This window comes from Ammospiza nelsoni, chromosome 1 (genome assembly GCF_027579445.1).
Source record: "Ammospiza nelsoni isolate bAmmNel1 chromosome 1, bAmmNel1.pri, whole genome shotgun sequence".
Lineage (NCBI taxonomy): Eukaryota > Metazoa > Chordata > Aves > Passeriformes > Passerellidae > Ammospiza > Ammospiza nelsoni.
In genome coordinates this window covers 987638-1007322 of record NC_080633.1, presented here as the reverse complement: position 1 = coordinate 1007322, position 19685 = coordinate 987638, and positions in this window count along the sequence as shown.

Sequence of the window (19685 nt, the reverse complement as noted above, 5' to 3'; positions counted from 1 at the left end):
TTGGAATTTGCTGTTTTCCCTCAGAGCTGACTCTCTTGAATGGGGAGATGATGAAATGTTAAATGAGAGGTGATGGTTACAATTTTCTCCCATTGCCTTGGGAAGGGCTGAACTCTGGGAAGGGGATGTGGGGTGCTGGAGAGTCAGGAAAGGTCTGAGTGCCCCAGACTGCCCTGTGGCCCAGCCCAGCGGTGAAGCCCCAGCTCAGCACCACAAGGGCTGGGCAGGATCTCTCAGTCCCACTCTGCCATCCAGCTGTTGCCCCATGGGAATGTTGAACTCCTCCTGGCCAGAAAGAGCAGATGGACACTGGCCTGGCTCATGCTGCTCCTTTCCAAGGTCACTCAGCTGCAGCACAACCATGGCAGCACTCCTGGTTCACAGCTGCACTTCCCTCGCTCTGCTCCCTTCCCACCCTCCTGGTGCTCAGGCTCTGGGGTGGGTGGCGTGGCTGAGTCCCAGCAGTGCAGGGACTGGGAATGGCTGAAACCCCAGAGGGGCGCAGGGGAGCCCCCCCTGTCCCTGCCCACCTTGTTCTGTGTGAGAGGGATCTAAACAGGATCCAAACTCAAAACTGTAGGCACAGGGAATGAAGTCCTAAACCCCCAAGTTACTGCCTGCACCTCTCCTTGCACAGGACAGGGATGAGCTGCTTGCCCGTGGTGGCAGAACCCCAGGCTGGTGCTGGGTGCTTTTTGTGTCTTTGCTTGTTGCTTCCAGGATCAACTCCCAGAGCAGCTGAGGCTGCCCCTGGATCCCTGGCAGTGCCCAAGGCCAGGTGGGAGCACCTGGGACAGTGGGAGGTGTCCCTGCCATGCAGGTGGGCACTGGGTGGGCTTTGAGGTGCCTTGAACCCAAACCATCTGGGGTTCCACCATCGGGGCTGCAGCCCCGAGTGCCAGAGCCGTGTGCTCCCCTCACTCCATCCCTGCTGGGGCAGTCACAGCTGAGCAGGAGGCCAACAATGGGGTCAGAGGGAAAAGCTTCCCTGGAAATCCAGCACGGTGCCTCCAAAGCCTCGGGAGGCTCGGGCAGAGAACGGGGTGGGCTTTCCTTCCCCCTTCCCTCCATCTGTCACCCTGAAAACTGAGGCTGAAAGCAGCTTAAACCTTCATCAGCCTCAGCCCCCAGCTCCTGAACACTGCAGAGCTCGGTGCTTCCTCCCATACCCCGTTACCTTTGTGGCCTAAAGGACTCTCATGCTCTGTCTTTGGGGCTAATAAAGGCCAGCTGTAAAGGGCCAGCAGCTCCTGGAGCCCCTGCATTCCCTTGGGAATTGGCAGTGGGTGTTGGACATCCCCCCAGTGCTGCCTCAGGGGCGTTCAGGCTCCCTTAAGAACAGCCAAAATGTGATTTTAGCCATAACCAGGCAATTTTCTGTTTTAAATCCTCGTGCATCTTCTCAAACAAACCTTCTGTCTTTGCCTTTTTGCCTCCTGTTTTCTTTGTGCAGCAGCTCTTCCCAGGCCTCTGGGAGCCTGTTCCCACATCCCTGCTCCTTTCCCACATCCCTATTCCTGCCCTGCACATGCCCAGCCCCTGTGAATCCCAAACTTGGAATTTTCTGCAGTTTTTTGTCCAGTGAAGCTGCCCCAGCTGAGGCTCTGCTGGGCCAGGAGGGATTGTCCCAGCTGGAGGCAGGAGCACGGGGTGAGACCCAGGAAAGGGCAAAGCAGGATCTCTGCAGGGCCTGAGGGCTGCTGCTTTGGGCTGAGGTTCCAATCAGGTAAAATTCACTAAAACTCCCCAGCAGGCCAAGCTCCTGCAGGTTTGCAAGTGGCACTGCCAGATGTGTCAGGCAGTGGCTGGGAGAGCCCCCTCTCCCCAGAGCTGAGGGGTTTGGCAATGAGAAGACACAGCAGGAATTGCCTGGGCTGAAATCTTGGCTGTACCTCGGTGAGTGGATTGTTTCCTGAGGGGGATTCACGTGGCTTTGCTGGGCAGAACCTGCTTTAAGAAAATCCTTGGCTTCTTGTCCTGGCAGTGGCCTTTAGTGCCAAGCTGGCACCTGCAGAGCTGCTGTGTGGGCAGCAGTGCCCCCAACTCCTGGAAATGTTGGTGCCAGGCTGGGGCTGGGCTGCCAGCTGGGTTTCTGTGGGACTGGGGCTGGGTGCTCCCACAGGGACATTCCCAGGCCCCATCACACCCCAGTGCCCACAGCCCCTCCTGCACGGGTGCTCCTGCTGTGCCACGGCCTGGTCCTCACCTGGGCTCCCTCTGGGCACAGCTGCACAGGGACAGGCCCGGGGGACAGTGCCAGCTCCCCACAGGGCCAGGGGACAGTGCCAGGGATCCTGGGCAGCAGCAAGGAGTGGGGTTTGCCAGGCAGGGTGCAATGTTCCTGTTGGAGGTCACCAATGTAGGCAGAGCTGAAGGGGAGCTGATCTCCTGCTGGCCAGCCAAGCTCCAGAGAGGTGCCAGCTCTGGGGCTGGCAGTGGCCCTGGGTGGCCCTGTGCCTGTGCCTGTCCCTGTGCTGGGCCCTGGCTCCTGCCATGCTCCCAGGGCAGCCTTGGGGGCTGCTCAAAGGCAGTGGCACAGGGGGATCTGGGGTGGCACAGAGCACGAAGCAATGACAGCTTCCCCCCAGTTCTCCTTCCTGAGGGGAGCAGGCTCTGCTGGATGCACTGGTACCATCAGATCTGTCACTGCCACCAACCCCAGGCAGCAGAGGCAGCGGGCAGGGGTGGCACTGACAGGGTTTTCTGACCCCAAATCCCTCCCCTGGAGGGGCAGAGTGCAGGTGGCAGTGGGGGCAGGCAGCCCTTCAGGTCCCCCTGTGTCCCATCCAGCCTCGTCCCCTCAGTGTCACCTCCGGCACACGGGGCCACTCTCTGGGGTGTCTGAAGGCCCTCGGGCACCTCTGGAGAAGGGATGGATGTCACTGAGATGGCACCAGAGGGGTCTGTCTGGGCTCTGGCTGCTCTGGGGGGCACAGCCCCGTCGGGAGCCCTGCCCAGGGCTGTGTGTGCTGCTCTTCCTCCCCGGCTGCTGCTGCTGGCTGAACTCCCCACGCTCCCCGGGGCTCGTGCAAGGAGCTGTAAAAAGGGACAACAACATCAAAAGCAGAAAGTGGAAGGAAGCCAAGAGGATCATGGCCAAGAGCCCTTTCCTTCCTTCTCTTTTGCTCTGTGAGGGAAATCCCCCAGCCTGTGGGACATCTCTGTGCCAGACATGGCCACAGCTGTGCCACCACAGAGACATGGCCACCACAGGGACATGGCCACCATGGGGACATCCGTGTGCCAGACATGGCCACCTCAGGGACATCCCTGTGCCAGACATGGCCATGGCTGTGCCACCACAGAGACATGGCCACCACAGGGACATGGCCACCACGGGGACATCCCTGTGCCAGACATGGCCACAGCTCTGCGCCACGGGGACATGGCCATGGTTGTGCCACCACAGGAATGACACTGACAGCAGCTCGGGGCCAGGGAGGGAAGGGAATTGGGGAGGGGGCCCCACAGCAGCTGGAGGCAGGGTGGAACTCTGCTGGAGCTCCCTCTCCACTCAGGACTGTCCCCTTGGGGTGGCTCCTGCCACCACCTTTGGTGGCACGGGAAGGTGGGACCCTGCTGGGGGCTCTGTGGCTGGGTCCTGGCAGTGTCCCCTGAAGGAATTGAGCAGGGTGGGGAAGGAGATTGGTGGCTGCTCTGTGTGGGGAGATCAGTGGGTGCAAACACCCCACGGGTAACCCCTGCCACCCCCTGCCAGGTGCCACGGGCAGGCACAACCCCAGCTCTGCGCTGCTGGTCTCTGTCACCTCCTCACTGGCATTCCTGCCCCAGGCTGCTCAGGAAACCCCACAAGGGAATCCCGAGCTGGCACCCAGGGTCACCTGGCAGCTGCCTCAGGGTGTGACCCGTGTGACATCAGGGCTCTGTGACACCCAGCACGGATCAGTGGGGGCTCCCCAAGGAGCTTTCTGGGCACAGGCTGCCCGTGCCAGGAGGTGGCTGTGCCCTGGGAGAGGGCACAGGAGGTGCCAGGCTTTGGGCTGTGCCCTGGGAGCAGCCACAGTCCTGCCTGTGGTGGCACTGCCAATGCCATAATTAGCAGGTGCCAGCGCTGATGGGGTTTGTCCCTGCTTCAGCCCTGCTTCCTCCTCCCACCATCCTCCTCCTCCCGGGGCTGGACGGTCCCAGAGGCACAGCTGGGCCCGGGCAGAGCCGTGCTTTGAGGGCAGAGCTGTGTTTTGGGGGGCTGAGCTGTGCTTTGTGGGGGCAGAGCCCTGCTTTGGGGGGCAGAGCTCTGTTTTGGGAAGCAGGTTCAGGATAAGAGCCCTGCTTTGGGAAGCAGCACGACAAAGGATCCAAACCCACTGAACCAGTTTGGCGAGTGCTGAGATCCATGGGGGAATGTTGTGCTGATGGGAACTCTGCCAGTATCACCAGGGTCCCAGGAAATGTGGGGTCTGCCCTGGCAGAGCGAGCACAAGGGAAATTGGGGCTGTGTTTGGGGCTCTCCCGTGTGCAGAGCTGGTGTTTTGTGCGTGGAGGGGATGAGTTTGGTCCCAGACGTTTTCCTGTTGCAGCAGGAGTGGTGCCACAACTCTGCACTGGTCACATCCCCAGCAGCCCCAGCAATCCTCTCCCCTCCATCCAGCTTGGCTGGAATTGGGTGAGAGTTCTGAGCATCCATCTCTTGGAGCCAGTCCAGATGGGGCCACCAAGGTGATCAGAGGGATGGAGCAGCTCTGCTGCAAGGAAAGAGAATTGGGATCGTTCAGCCTGGAAAAGAGAAGCTTTGGGGTGATTTCACTGAGGCCTTCCAGTGGCCTGAAGGAGCCACAAGAACGATGGGGAGGGACTCTGGGCAAGGCCCTGGAGTGACAGGGTAAGGGGGAACTGCCTTCTCTTCTCCAGGCCCGACAGCCTGGCCCTCCACAGGAGAGCTGCTCTCCCCTCATCTCATCTCATCTCCTCCAGCATGTCCCACTGGGGAGCAGTAGGACCTGCTCCTCCCTGGGCCTGGCAGCAGAGCCATCCCTCAGGGTCAGGGCACTGCCAGAGTGATCTGTGGGCAGCAGAGCCATCCCTCATGGCACTCCTGGCACTGTTCCTGGGCAGCAGGGCACCCCTCAGGGCAGAGCCATCCCTCAGGGCACTGCCAGAGTGATCCCTGGGCAGCAGAGCCATCCCTCAGGGCAGGGGCATCCCTCAGGGTCAGGGCACGGCCTGCACTGTCCCGGGCAGTAGAGCTCCCCTCAGGGCCGGGCCATCCCTCAGGGTCAGGGCATTGCCTGGCACTGTCCCGGGCAGCAGGGCTCACCCTCAGGGCAGGGGCATCCCTCAGGGTCAGGGCACGGCCTGCACTGTCCTGGGCAGTAGAGCTCCCCTCAGAGCAGGGGCATTCCTCAGGGCCGGGCCATCCCTCAGGGTCAGGGCATTGCCTGGCACTGTCCTGGGCAGCAGGGCTCACCCTCAGGGCAGAGCTCACCCTCAGGGTCAGGGCATTGCCTGGCACTGTCCCGGCCAGCAGGGCTCACCCTCAGGGCAGAGCTCACCCTCAGGGTCAGGGCATTGCCTGGCACTGTCCCGGGCAGCAGGGCTCACCCTCAGGGCAGGGCTCACTCTCAGGGCAGAGCTCACCCTCAGGGCCCTGCCTGGCACTGTCCCGGGCAGCAGGGCTCACTCTCAGGGCAGAGCTCACCCTCAGGGCCCTGCCTGGCACTGTCCCGGGCAGCAGGGCTCACCCTCAGGGCAGGGCTCACTCTCAGGGCAGAGCTCACCCTCAGGGCCCTGCCAGGCACTGTCCCGGGCAGCAGAGGAGCTCCCCGTGCCCCGGTACGTGCACACCCCAGCCCCACACTGCAGCTGTGCACAGAGGCCTTTGCATGCCCTGAGGGTGTTTGTTTGTTCCCGTTCCCAGCTGCTCCCAGCTGCCCGGGGCTGCCTGCGGTGCTGCTGGGACCATGGAGCTGCTCCCAGTGTGGATTTTGTCGGGAGCTGTGACCAGGAGCTCTCTGCAGCAGCGGCTTTGAGTGCCAGGGCTGCCTGTGTTCCCCGTGCCCAGCACAGCCCTCACTGTGTCCCGGGGCGTTTCACCCCAAATTCACCTCAGGCAGGATGGGAGCCACCATTCGTGTCCCCAGCGGGGCTGGGGCCGAGCAGGGCCCGCTCTGAGCTGCGGCAGCCGCTGGGCAGGAGAAGAAGCAAGGAGAGGGATATTCCCTGGAGCAGCAGCAGCTGCTGTCCGTGTGTCCGGGCCCGGGAGCCGTGTCCTGCCCGCAGAGCTGGCAGCGGCCATGGAGCCGCGGACAAAGGCGCCATTGTTGCTGCCGGGGCTCGGGAGGAGCGAGGCTGCCCCGGGGTCTCTGGGCGCTGCCAGGCAGCAGCTGGAGCTCCTGGAAAACAATTCCCCGATGCCCCTGAGGGCACTGGGAACCGCCCGGCAGCTGGGTACGGAGCAGCGGGCAGGCACCGGGACAGCAGCGCTGCAGCTCCGGGCTGGGCCGGGGACCAGGCGCTGTTTGGCTCGGGGGACTGGAGGGAGCGTCCAGCCCAGCAGCGCCTCCGGACAGGAGAGCTCCGGGAATGTCCGCCTGGCTTCTGCTGGATGCCGGCAGAGCCCCTGAGATGGGGAGCAGCCACCCTGGGAGCAGCCACATGTCACCGAGGGCTGTCCCCCTGTGCCCGTCCTATCTGTGCCAGCCGGGCCAGCCCAAAGCATCCCGTGCTCCCGGCATCCCGGGTGGGCGCTGCGGGATGCTCAGGGATCCTTTGTGTCACCCCTGCGGCCCTGGGAGGGGCTGAGGGACAGGGTGGGCATTCCCAGTCCCTTTCCCCGCAGAACTGCTCCGGTTCCGGCGGGCTGAGACCGCCTGAAGCTCCGGATCCCTCTGGGTCACAGGCGCCGGTTCCTCCGTGCGGCAGCGGGGGAGCACCGCGGGGTTCAGGTGAGCACGGAGCCGTGTCACCTGTCCTGAGTGTCGCCACCCCTGCACCCTCACACTCACCGCTCCTGCCCCCAGAGCATCTCCCGGCAGCGCTGCCCCCAGCCTGGCTGAGCACAGCAGGGAATTTGCGGCATCCTGGGCATTTCCTACCCATGGAACAGGAGCAGGAGCCGGGCGCTGTCCCAGGGCTGCTCCTCTGCACGGAGCGGGCGGGAAGCGCTGGCTGCTGCCCGCACTCACACCCTGCTGCTGCCACAGGAGAGCCCCAGGGAAACGCGGAGTGTTTTGTTCCCAGCCCTCGGAGCAGCTTCCTCTCTCAGCCCTCTTTTGGCTGGAAGCAAGGAGGAGCTTCCCTGCCTTGCTGAACGCTGATGGCCAAACTGGGGCTCGGATGCTTTATCTTCCTCCTGGAAGTGATGAGGAGCTCCCTGCCAGGCCCTTTCTCCTCCCTCACCACAGGACAGCCAGAAGAGTCTTTTCTTTCTGTGGGACGATGTTGCTATTGACAGAAGCATGTAGCCACCCACCCACTCATAAATAACTCGGTTATTGCCTAACAGAGCTGGCCTTTGCCATGGTCCCCGTGGATCTGTGCTGTGGTGAGCGCTGCTCCTCTCCCCAGCAGAGCAGCCCAGCCAGAGCTGCCTCTGCAGCTGATCCGGGGCAGCCTGGCTCTCCTGGGGCTGCCTTTCAGTGCAAGACATTTTAATCAGCCCAGGAGGAGAAGCTGTTCTAGCAGAAAAGAACAGAACAGTTCAGCACTTCATGGCCTGGCTGCATGTGCAGGGAGTTTCTGTCTGTAACACTTCAAGGAGCCCAGGAGACACGAAGGCTTCCCATCTTCTCCCCCCAGCATAATGAGTGCCCTGCTCCTTCCATGCTCCATCACACTTCCTGTGAGAAGAAATTCAATATTCAAATAGCAGCAGCCAAGATTTGTGCCAGTGGGATTATTTGAGTGCTGGAACGTGATCCTTTGTGGGGTTTGTATGTCAGCGTGGACAAACTGGGCAGAAGGTGCTTTTTGGCACCCCCTGAGTGTTTTTCCCACATGTAAATCATGGAACATCCTGAGTTGGAAGGGCCCACAAGGACCATGGAGCCCAGCTCCTGAATGAGGGGTGCTCGAGGTGGGGACAGGAGGTGCAGGGATGGAAGGCCTGGTCTTTTTAGAAGTGTGGGGTTTGGCAACATCCTGAATCCCTTCCCTTCACCCCCAGTGTCCCTCCAGCCCCACAGCTCCCATGGCACACAGCCAGGAGCAGGACCTGCCACAGCCACCCCCAGGTGACAGAGAGCAGCATCACACACTCATTTCCACACCCATGGCAGGAGATGAGTTTGGAGATCCCTTCCAAGCCACACCACTCTGGGATCCCGTGCTTCCATGACTCCCTGAAGAAACAATAGCAGCAATCCTTCCTGCACATGGTTCCAGAGATGTAGATGCCCAAAATGTCTATTTGACGCTGTCTCTTTGTTTGGCAGCTTTAACTGCTGCAGGATTAATGGCCTGGAAAGATTAGAACCAGACAGAGCTGCTGTGGGGCTCAGCTGAAGCTGCTCCCCCCGGGGCTGTGGTGAGGCTCTGCACAATATCACGGTGCCATCTCGGGGCTTGGGTTCCACTTCCTCTGCTGGCCTGGCAGAAAAGGAAATATTTTATTCTAATGAACATCAGTGCTCCAAAATATGCTGATTGTTTTCTGGTGCTGGTGCATTTCAGTGATAAATGAACAGCAGCAAACAGCCAAGCCCCCCGCCCATGCCTTTTTTGGGATTGAGCAGTCGGTTGTGGGTGCTCCAACCCTCCCTAAGAACAGCCTTGCTTTTCCTGAGCTGTTCCTGCAGTTTGGGCCTGGTTTTCTCTCTGAATAGAGCCTGTCTGCTGCAGAGGACAGATGATCTCCCCTCTCTCCATGCTGGAGTGTCCTGCCTGGGAAGCCCTGAGGGATTACCAGGGATAATTTGGTAATAAATAGCCATATTTGTAATATTTGGTTACAAATCACATCCTAATGCGCTTTAATAACGGGGCGTGTTTACCATGCAGACAAAAAATGTTCTCTTTCATCACAAACCCTCTAGGATTTCTTCTCTTTTAATGTAATCCTAGAGAAACCTTGCACACAATCCTTACTCCAAAGGTATTTCAGCACCCTGCCCAATTCTGTTGTTGGTTCTGTTCTCCCAGACCAAAGCCTGACTTGGTGGCAGCTCACGGAGAGTTTGGTGCAGGACCTTGTCAGCAGAACCATCAGCAAAGGAAGAAATGGTTTCTTTTGCCTGCAAAGCACCATCCCTGCAGTGAAAGAAGATTGGGAAGCTTCAGGGGCTCCTGTGGTCCCAGTTCCTGGGATTTCCCCAGCACCAGCCCTTCCTGTCACCTCTGGTGAGGACCAAGGAGGACCTGGGGGTGTTATGCTGGAATTTCAGTGTCTGAACAAGTAAGGAAAGTTTCTTTCAGTGTTTCTTGGTTTTATCAGTCTCCATTTCATGGTGAAGGTTTAAAGCTGGTGAGGAAGAGCAAGGCCTTGCTCCTCTGGCCCAGCCAGAATATTAAAAAGGAGTCACCTCTGCTAAAACACCTGAGTGCATTTGTGGAGGCAGCGAGTCTGGGCTGTAATTAACACAGGGCATAATTACACTCATGGCTTTGTGCAGTGAAGAGGGCAGTCAGGGGCACTGCTGCCCTTCTGTCACATTTCCCTTGAGCCCATGGCCTTGGTCACATCCCAGAGCTCCTGGAAGTGCCTGCCCAGCAGTTCTGCAGTCAGGCCCCTTTCCCCCTGCCTCTGTTCCTTTTTATTTCCTCTCCTGTCTCTGTGCAGCTCCTGGGGAGGAGTCAGGGCTGGGCTGTGGCTGCTGGAGCAGGGCAGGAGCCCGGGGTCACTGCAGGGATTGGCTGGGGGGACATGGGGACACAGGGACACAGAGAGGGACACAGAGAGGGACACAGAAAGGGAATGGCCACAGCTCTGCCCTGGGGGACACAGAGGGACACAGAGAGGGAATGGCCACAGCTCTGCCCTGGGGGACACAGAGAGGGAATGGCCACAGCTCTGCCCTGGGGGACACAGGGAGCAGCAGGGAGGGGATCCTGGTGCTCCTGGGTGATCCTGAGGGAGGGGATTCTGCCCCTCTGCCCCTCAGGTGAGACCCCACTGCAGAGCTGCCCCAGCCCTGATCCAACAGCACAGGGAGCTGGAGCTGCTGCAGGGCTGGAGCCAGGCTGGAGAGCTGGGAATGTTCATCTGGAGAGGAGAAGCTGCAGGGAGAGCTCAGAGCCCCTGGCAGGGCCTGAAGGGGCTCCAGGAGAGCTGGAGAGGGACTGGGGACAAGGAATGGAGGAACAGGACACAGGGAATGGCTTTAGCTGAAGGGGGATACATTTAGATTGTTTATTAAGAGGAAATTCCTTGCTGGGAGGGTGGGCAGGCCCTGGCAGAGGGTGCCCCTGGATCCCTGGCAGTGCCCAAGGCCAGGCTGGACAGGGCTTGGAGAACCCTGGGATCATGGAAGGTGTCCCTGCCATGGCAGGGGTGGCACTGGGTGATCCTTTAGGTCCCATCCAGCCCAGCCATTGTGGGGAGGGGAGGCTGGGAGCAGCAGTGCTGTGAGGCTGCAGAGCTCAGCTGCTGGAGCCCTGGTGGGACACAGCAAGGCTCATTGCAGCTGCTTTCCCATCCTGCTTTTGCCAGAGCCCCGTCCCCATGTGAGAACCCGAGCAGTTCCCCCATGGAACGAGCTCTGCTGCAAACCTGCACTCATTCATTAATGCTCAGGCTGCTCTCAGTCCATCCCCTCTTTAATGACTCCCTCTCACCAGTGCTTATTTGGGATGACTGTGGGAAGGTTTTGAAACTAGATACAGGCTTGGCAAAACACTCATTATGGCTCTGGCTCATCTTCTCAACCCAGAAATTGCATCTTCCCCCAGTGCCCCAAATCTGCTTCCATTTGCTGAAGCAGCAATTTGACGTTGAAGTCATTGGTTCTTTTCAGTGGTTTCACATTTGACTTCTCAGGTTTCCTGAGGAATTTTTGCAGACTTAATGTTTAATTGTGCTCTGGTAGGGTGACAGCTCAAGTTTAGCAAAAATCCTGCTAATGTTCAGATGTGGAATAATTTAATTCCCAAGCAGATGCTTTCCCAGAGGAATGGATTTATTTAGACACTAATTTTAGGGAAATGCTTGGGCTGGTTACAACCAGCACCACTCTGTCAGCATGTAAAGCTCTGTGCAGCGCGTTCCTGACACTTGTGACAAACTGATTATCCCTAATTCTCCCTTCCAAAGACTCCATGGCCAAGGAGAGGAGACAGCAGCCATGGGAGCCTGTTCTCAGAGGGAGGAGAATTAATTCAGTGCCTTTGAAAACTGCTCTGAGGCCAGCTCTGACAGAAGCCATCCATTAACGAGGAAAGGGAGCGATGTCCACATGGGACACGACTTCAAGCAGATTCCCTTTCCAAAACTGCCTCTGCAGTGAGAGATTAAAAGGCTCTCTGCTCCATGAAACCAAGCCCTGTGAAGGTTTCCAAGTGCTCTCCTAGCAGGATCTGGATGCTGTCCTGACCTCATCTGGGTTCAGATGGGGTTTATGGAAGCCACAAGCACAGCCTGCAGGGTTTTCAGCTGAAACTCTGTTTTCTGCAGGATTTTACTTAAAATCTTTTATCAGTGATTTAGTAGCAGGCCTGGAAAGTACTACACACAGCAAAGGCTGAACTCCAGCAGCTCTTCCATGGACTGTGGGTGCTCCTCTTGGAAGGAATGGCAGCCTGGAGGTCACCCTCAGGGACATGCTGGGACACCTTAAATGCCCTGTCCCATCTGTCTGGGCACTAAATGACCCCACAGCATTCCAAACTCCCTGTTGCCTCTACAGCTTCTCCTGTTAGCTCAGTTCAGGTACAGTCCACCCCATGTGGGAATGTTCCCCTGGAGAGGAGAAGCTCCAGGGAGAGCTCAGAGCCCCTCCAGGGCCTGAAGGGGCTCCAGGAGAGCTGGGGAGGAACTGGGGACAAGGATGGAGGGACAGGACACAGGGAATGGCTTTAAACTGAGGGAGGGTACATTTAGATTGATTATTAAGAGGAAATTCCTGGCTGGGAGGGGGCTGAGGCTCTCCCACGTGCCCTCAGTGAGTCTGTGGCTCACAGACAGGGCAAGCCCAGAGCCTGGGCCAGCTGAGCACCTGAGCATTTGCTCCTGAGCAGAGACTGCACTGGGTGCCTCATTACGATGTGTAATGACCTTTGGGGACTGGCTTTAATTAGGGAAAGGATCCTTGAGTCATTCAGGCTCCCCAGCCACCGTGTCCCCCTTTCCCGTGGCATCCTGATGTCCTGAGGGCTCCTTTGTCTGTCACCTTCATCTCTCCCTGACACGAGTTAATTACCACAGAGCTCTCTGATCTTCACGACTCTCCTGTCATCTTCCCCTTCCTTCTCCAGGAGCCTTTCCCAAGCTTGCTCTGCCTGTACCATGCCCTGTTCAATGCCTGATGCTGGCACTGAACACCTCTATTTATAGATGTCTTCAGCACTTATTTCTTTGTCACCTACTTGGTGTGGCATTTCATGCCCTTCACTTTCCCAGCTGCCACAAACCTTCTTCACATTGGAGAATTTGGGAGTAGCTTGGACAAGGGGGGCTTTGATTCCTTCAGAGTTTGTTTTCTTCCCCTTAAAAGCAGTTTTTAATGCAGACACCACTCCACAGCTGAGTGCTGCTATTAGGGATTCATTCAGTTTACCAAAAACTTGAAAATAGCTGAATTGGGCTGTTTGGTTGCCTGGATCCTTGGCTGGTGGATGCTTCCAATTATAATCAATTCACAGAGGTGGGGGCCTAAATTTTTCTTAATTCCTGCCTGTCTGCTGCCCTGCTGTTTTCTGTGATAAGTCCTCTTGGCTGCAAAAATTAAAATGCCAAGATAATACTTAAGATCAGTTGCCAAGAGCCTCCTTTGCTGGGCCCTCAGACCTGCCTGCTCTCCCCAAAGGCTGTTTTATCTCTCAAAACACTGGAAAGGGGCTGTCTCTCAGTCTTTTTGCTTCTGCCATTGCTCAGACTTTCTAGTTTTCTGCCTTTTTTGAATTTCATAGCCTGCCAAGATTTTTTTCCCCTTGGATTATCGTTATTTTCCATGCTTTGTATAACAAGTTGTATTCCTATTCCAAGCAAATGCAGCACATTCACCCCCTCCCCCTTAAAGTCGCTCATTTTTGGGAGATGAATAAGAATTTAAATGGGATTTCTCCCCCACAGTACTGAGAGCTGCTGTCATTTCCCCCAGCTCTCATGTCTTAAAAGCAAGAGCAGAAAGAGATGTAGAGAAATCATGGCAGTTTGTGGCCTTTGAGCACAAGCTTTGGATATTATTGGCCTTTTTTTCCTCCCTGCAATGATGGAATTTCACAATCAGGTCTCCAGGTCTGCTGTGGAGTCTCAAGGGAAGAAATCTCCTTCTAGAGCCTGTGTTTATGTTGTCTCTTCCAGAAAGCTGGGCTTTACCAGCGTGGTGATTAAATTAGATGACAGATTGAGTTTCATCCTTCGGCATTTCCAGGCAACTTTTAATTCCCCCGTCAGCCACCCTCTGGCTCAGCTGTAACTGGAGCAGCTCTGCTGCAGCCTGTGCTGCACTTCCACCGTGCTCCTTGGGACCCTTTCTGCAGTCACACCCTCACCCCAGCTGTCCCTCCCTTGTCCTCACCCCAGCTTTGGACTCCTCAGAGTTCTCCTCTCTGCCCCAGCCTCAGGGCTGAGCTGATTCACTCTGCTCTGCTCTGCTCTGCTCTGGCAGCAGGGGCAGGAAACTTTTCCGAGCCTGGAAAACTTTCCTGGTGAGGGGATTGGTGTGGAGGGTCCACGTTCCAGGGCTGTGGAGCTGTGTGGGATTCCTTACCTGGCACTGGAGCTGCCAGCCCAGCCCAGCACGAGCAGCTGGGCCCGAGGGGCTGCCAGGGACAGGAACCAGCTCTGGCTCCTGCAGGGGTCCAGAGGAGCTGCCCCGAGGGCTGGGCCCCCCTGCCCGTGGCAGGGCTGGACTGGGATCATCCTCAAGGTCCCTTCCCAGCCAAACCAGGAATTCTCCACTCAGGCAGAGCTCTGCCCTTGCTGCTGAGGTGACACTGCCTTTAATCCACACAGGCTTCTAGCCTGAAAAGGTGTTTTTCATGCAATTTCCCTGTGCAGCTCATATTTAAAGCTGCAGCATCTGCATGAAAGCCACACGCCCTTTATTTGCATGCCTGGAGTGCTGAGTGTGCAGGACAGGGCCAGCAGTGGCTGCACAGCTCAGAGGAGCATCACTCGTGTCCTTCCCATCACACACATCCTTCACAGGCTGCATGCAAATGGCCTGGCTGCCCAAACCGAAAATAAACAACAGAAAATGCCCTGGGAATTCTTCAGGCAGCCCAAGTGCCCCCAGCCATCCCCAAGGCCAGGGGAGCTCCATGGGGGTCAGGTTTCTGAAGGGGCATTTCCAAATTCAGGCCTGGGCACTACTGTACAGAGTGTCCTGACCTCTGCCAGGCTGGAGCAGGAGGAACACGGTGCCAGAGACTGAAGGGAAGGGAGATGAAGGGAGATGGAAATGTTGGAACACGGATGAGTGATGAGGAAATGCATGGAGACAGCCCAGCCTTTCCAAAGGCAATTCCCACAGCACACTGCAGGATTCAGCAGAGCTCACCAAGAGCAGGAGGGACACCTGTGGAACAGAGGAGAGCATGTGGTGACACACTGAGGGATCAGCCACCTCAGGAGAGGTGAGAAATTATGAGATGGAGCCAGAGCAAGTTCTGAATGGCCAAGGGAGGATGCAGCAGAAAGCCTCCATTGTTTTTTCTGTTGTGACATGGAAACAGAGGAACTGGAAGGCAGGACTCTGTAAGTTATAGCCATGAGGAGGTGCTGTCCTTGGGTTAGGAAGGTTCAGAAAGAAGTGGACTCCCAGCATTGCCCAGAGTCATCCTGAGGAGTGGTGTGAAAAGTGTGGGCTCTGAAAAGTCCTGTCCCAGAGCTCCCAGCAGCCCAGGAGGAGACTCAGCACGAGGAGCTCACTCCTGTTTGGCCTGGCCTTGCCTGTGCCTGGCACAGCACCCCTGGCACAGCACCCCTGGCACAGCTGTCCCCACACACAGCCCCACACCAGATGTGGCCTTTGGTTACCTTTCACAATTCCCTCTTTTTGTCCCTGCAGTGCCAGCAGGTCTCACAGCAGAGGCCTGGAAATCCCCTGGACACCTCACCTGATGTGAGCACCCTCAGGCCTCTCCTCCCAGCCTGCAGGTGAGTGGTCAGAAGTTTCCCCTCTGCTGCTCTCTGCACCTGATCTTGTACCTGCTCACCCAGGGAAGGAACAGTCAATAAAACCAGCCAGGCCCTGGTCTCTGACACCCTGTCCTTGTCAGTGGAGGGAATGACTTGCACAAAACTCCTTGCAGACCCTCAGGCCTGGTGGAGAGGGCTCTTTGCAGATGGCTTTCCCCCAGAACAGTCGTCTTCTGTCTCATCAGGCAGCTTTTGTCAGTCCTGGTTACATGCTCTGTCTAGTTTGGGCTGGGAGCTCCTCAGGGCCCAAAGACCTCTCACCCTCTCCTTCCCCCAAGTGTCCTGTGCACCAGAAGCAGGACAGAAATAGCAAACCCCCATCCAAGTGATCAGGAGTAATTTGGGAGCTGCATCTTCACACAGCAGGGAAGAAAACATCCATGGCTGCACCAGGGAGAGCTGCACCAAGTGGGGAATGTCACAATCCCCTCTGTCCCCCACCTGGGAGTTTGAGGAGAATAATTTGATTGAAAGGCAAATCCTTTAATCTGCAGATATAAATCAGCAGAGTGGCAGAATTGCTTAGGATGGAACATATCATATAGGGCATGTCCTGTATGTCTTTTCCCTTTAAACAACCACGGGCCCTCCAGCTGTTAACCTATTTATAAAAGGTAACTTAAGGCTACGCGCAAACTCCTGAGGACATTTCATTCTGTCATTACAGCACAGATTTTTCTGCCTCAGAATAACTGGGCTCGGTTTATGAAGGCCCAGGCTAGAGAAGAGATCAGCTCTGGTACTAACAGGCCTCTCCAGAGGAGCAGGATGAAGCCCTGCAGAAGGCCAGGCTGCCCTGTGCTCCCCAGGACTCTGCTTGGAGAAAGAACGATGCAAATATCAGCTCCTGCATCCTGACAGGCCTCTGCAGGCTCTGCTCTTCCCACATGTGAAATCCCAAGCTCCTGTGCCTGAGCTGTGGGTGGGAAGTGTCCCAGGTCACCCACATCAGGACCTGTGGTGCAGGACAGCAGCAGGAGCTGTGTTTTCTGGGACCACAGAGCTCTTGGCAGTGGAAGTCTCTGCCCCAGCCTCAGTGCAGCCCCCAGCCACCTTCCTCCTCCTCTTCCTCCTCCTCTGTGGCCCCACACCGGGTTACAGCTGACGGTGAGATCCCAGATCAGGAGATCACGGGGTGTGCCAGCTGCAAGGCAAATCCCATGACCAGTCAGAGAGCCTTGACAGGTCTCTGGGATGGCAGGGATCCCTGGCCAAAATTCCATGCCTTCCATTGAGCTGGAGTCAGCTTTGATGAGCAGAACAGCCCTGTCTGGCTGGCAAATGTTTGCCAGTGACCCACAATGCTTTTGTTGTCTCCAGAGCAGCGTCCTGCCTCCTTGAGTAGTTACCTTCTCCTTGCATCCCTGATCCACGATAGGGCAGTGATGAAACATTTGTTTTGTAAGAGTATTCAAATTCTCCAAGCTGCTTACAGACATTCAAAAGTGAATGAGATGAAATTTCCTGAAGAGGAGAGTCTGTGGGTGCTGCTCCAAGTGTGGTGGCAATTCCACTCAAACCCTTTCCAGATCTGATTCATGAGTTTTTCTCCTTGATAGAGTTCAGGTTCATTACTTACTGACTGCACTGCTGGGCACTCCTTTTTGGATGTGACCCCTGCACGGGCTCTGCTGCCTGTCCGGGATGAGTGAGGGATGTGAGGAGTGACAGCTCGGCCCTGGCAGCGCCGCTTCCCCAGAGCACGGATGGACACCAGGGCATGGACAGATCTTAGGACAGAGCCCAGACAGACCCTGGAGCTCAGACAGACCCCAGAGATCAGACAGAGCCCGGAGCTCGGGCAGACCCTGGAGCTCAGACAGACCCCAGAGATCAGACAGAGCCTGGAGCCTGGACAGATCCAAGAGCCTGGACAGACCCAAGAGCCTGGACAGACCCCAGAGACCGGACAGACCCCAGAGCTGGGACAGACCCCAGAGTGTGGACAGAGCCCAGAGCTCAGACAGACTCCAGAGCCTGGAGAGAGCCCAGAGCTGGGACAGACCCCAGAGCCTGGAGAGAGCCCAGAGCCTGGACAGACCCCAGAGCTGGGACAGACCCCAGAGCTCAGACAGACCCCAGAGCTCAGACAGACCCCGGAGCTCAGACAGACCCCAGAGACCAGACAGACCCCAGAGTGTGGACAGAGCCCAGAGCTCAGACAGAGCCCAGAGCCCGGGCAGATCCCAGAGCTCAGACAGACCCCAGAGCCTGGGCAGACCCCGGAGCCTGGGCAGATCCCGGAGCCTGGACAGACCCCAGAGCTTGGACAGACCCCAGAGCTCAGACAGACCCCAGAGCTCAGACAGACCCCAGAGCTCAGACAGAGCCCAGAGCCCGGGCAGATCCCAGAGCTTGGACAGACCCCAGAGCCCGGGCAGATCCCAGAACTCAGACAGACCCCAGAGCCTGGACAGACCCCAGAGCCTGGACAGACCCTGCAGCGCTGCCCCTGTAGGCACCCACATCCATGCTCTGATCAGGGAATGATGAACTCTTGCCACACAGGCAGGAAAGCTGCCCTGTTCATTATTGCTTGTCTCCAACACTTGTGCTGCAGTGCCCTGGGATCGCCTGTGTCACCCAGCGTCCTTCATTTGCACTGGCTCCCATCAAAGCAGTGACAAACGAGCATTCCCCAGACTGAGCTTTCCCTTTCCAGCTCTCCCAGTGCCCAAGGGGACTCACCCAGCACGGGCCAGGCCCATGCTGAGAGCAGCCCTGGTGCTGGCTGCCCTACCTGCCCTGCTGGGCTAATGGGGCTGGCCAGGAGTGACTCCTTAGGGAGATGAGCTGGGCCCTTTCCCTTTTCCACAGCCACTTTCCCTGTCTGGCCTGATGAAAGGGCAGAGCCATTGCCTAAACACCTTCTGTCCTGCCACCAACCCCACCAAACCAAATCCCCCCCTCTGCTGGGACAAGGACAGACACACCTGTGGCGTCTCAGATCTTGTCTGCCTTACAAGATCTGTCCTCCTGCTGAGGACATTGGCTCCTGCTGCCCTCCCTTCCAGGCCACATGGAGATGGGGAGGACTCGGAGTCTGGAAAAGCAAGTGGAAAGAAAACAGGTTATTTTCTTCAGAGGGACAAACAAAGATAAAGGAGATGCTTTGAATTTTTGCACAGGTGAAGTATGTGGGGAGGCAACAAACAGAGTGTGGCCTGAGGTTGCTCCCAGGAAGCAGAGAATAGACATCAGATTTTAAACTAAACCAAGGAAGTGTCATATGAAACAGTGCCCTGGGAAGCTGTGCTAGGAATCCTTCCCTTCCCTTCCCTTCCCTTCCCTTCCCTTCCCTTCCCTTCCCTTCCCTTCCCTTCCCTTCCCTTCCCTTCCCTTCCCTTCCCTTCCCTTCCCTTCCCTTCCCTTCCCTTCCCTCCCTCCCTGCCTCCCTCCCTCCTTTTCTATGATTTCCTGGGTTTCCTGGAAGGAAATCCCAAGGACCCAGGTCACACAGCCAGGTTTGGGGAGGTCAGAAGCCCCTGTGCAATTCCATAGGGATGCCTGGATTACAGTGGACAGTTGCCTGCTGCAATCTGTACTTCACAATGGACACACCTGCGGCTTTACAGGGCTCTACCTGCTCTGATTTCAGGTGTGCCTGGCAGGGATTTGGGTGAGGAGTCAGAGCTGTGGTGTGACAGGGAGAAGCCTGGGCACACTGTGTCCTTAATCCCCCAAAGGTTTGCTCCTGTGTGATCACTGTGCAGTGAAGGCCTGGCTTTGGGTTCTCAGGTTTTTCTTTTGGGGAATAAATTCCAGGCTCAGAATTTAGAAGGAATGACCCAGAAGCTCTTTTTGAAGCCCAAAGCAGTCAGCCCAGTGGTCGGACACGCACTGATGTAACTCAGTAATTTTTGTTGTATTATTGTGTTGTAACCCCTGCTTTTTGTTGTGTTACTGAGTCTGTTCCACAGACACAGGGAGCACTGTCCTGCTCTAGGGTGCACTCTGTCTCGGAGGCAGGCAGCAGGAAGGCTCCAGAGAGGAAGGGACATGGATTTCCCAAGGGGAGAGAGAGGGGGATCTTTAAGTGTCTGATGATCACGGTAGGCTGGGACAGCCCTGAAATTCAAACTGCTGCCCGACGCTCCCAAAGAGAGCCATCAGGATGCTATTTTATCTCGGAGCTTAAAAATAGCACATGGTACAAGCAGTTGTTCTGGATCTGCCTTTCATCAGGACACGGGATTTCCCCTTACCGGCTCCGGCCCTGGAAAGGTACCCAGGCTCGGGAGGGTGGGAGAGGGGTGGGCAGAGGCTGCAGCTGAACCCTGCCTGCATGGGGTGTGCCCCCTCCCACACCTCATGCCAAGGGTGTTTCCTCCCTCCAGTGACCAGACATGAGCCACACCTATTTTTGTTTTAATTTAGTCACCGTGCTTTGATTTGCTTATCTGGCAGGCCAGCGTGTCCCATATTTTCATGA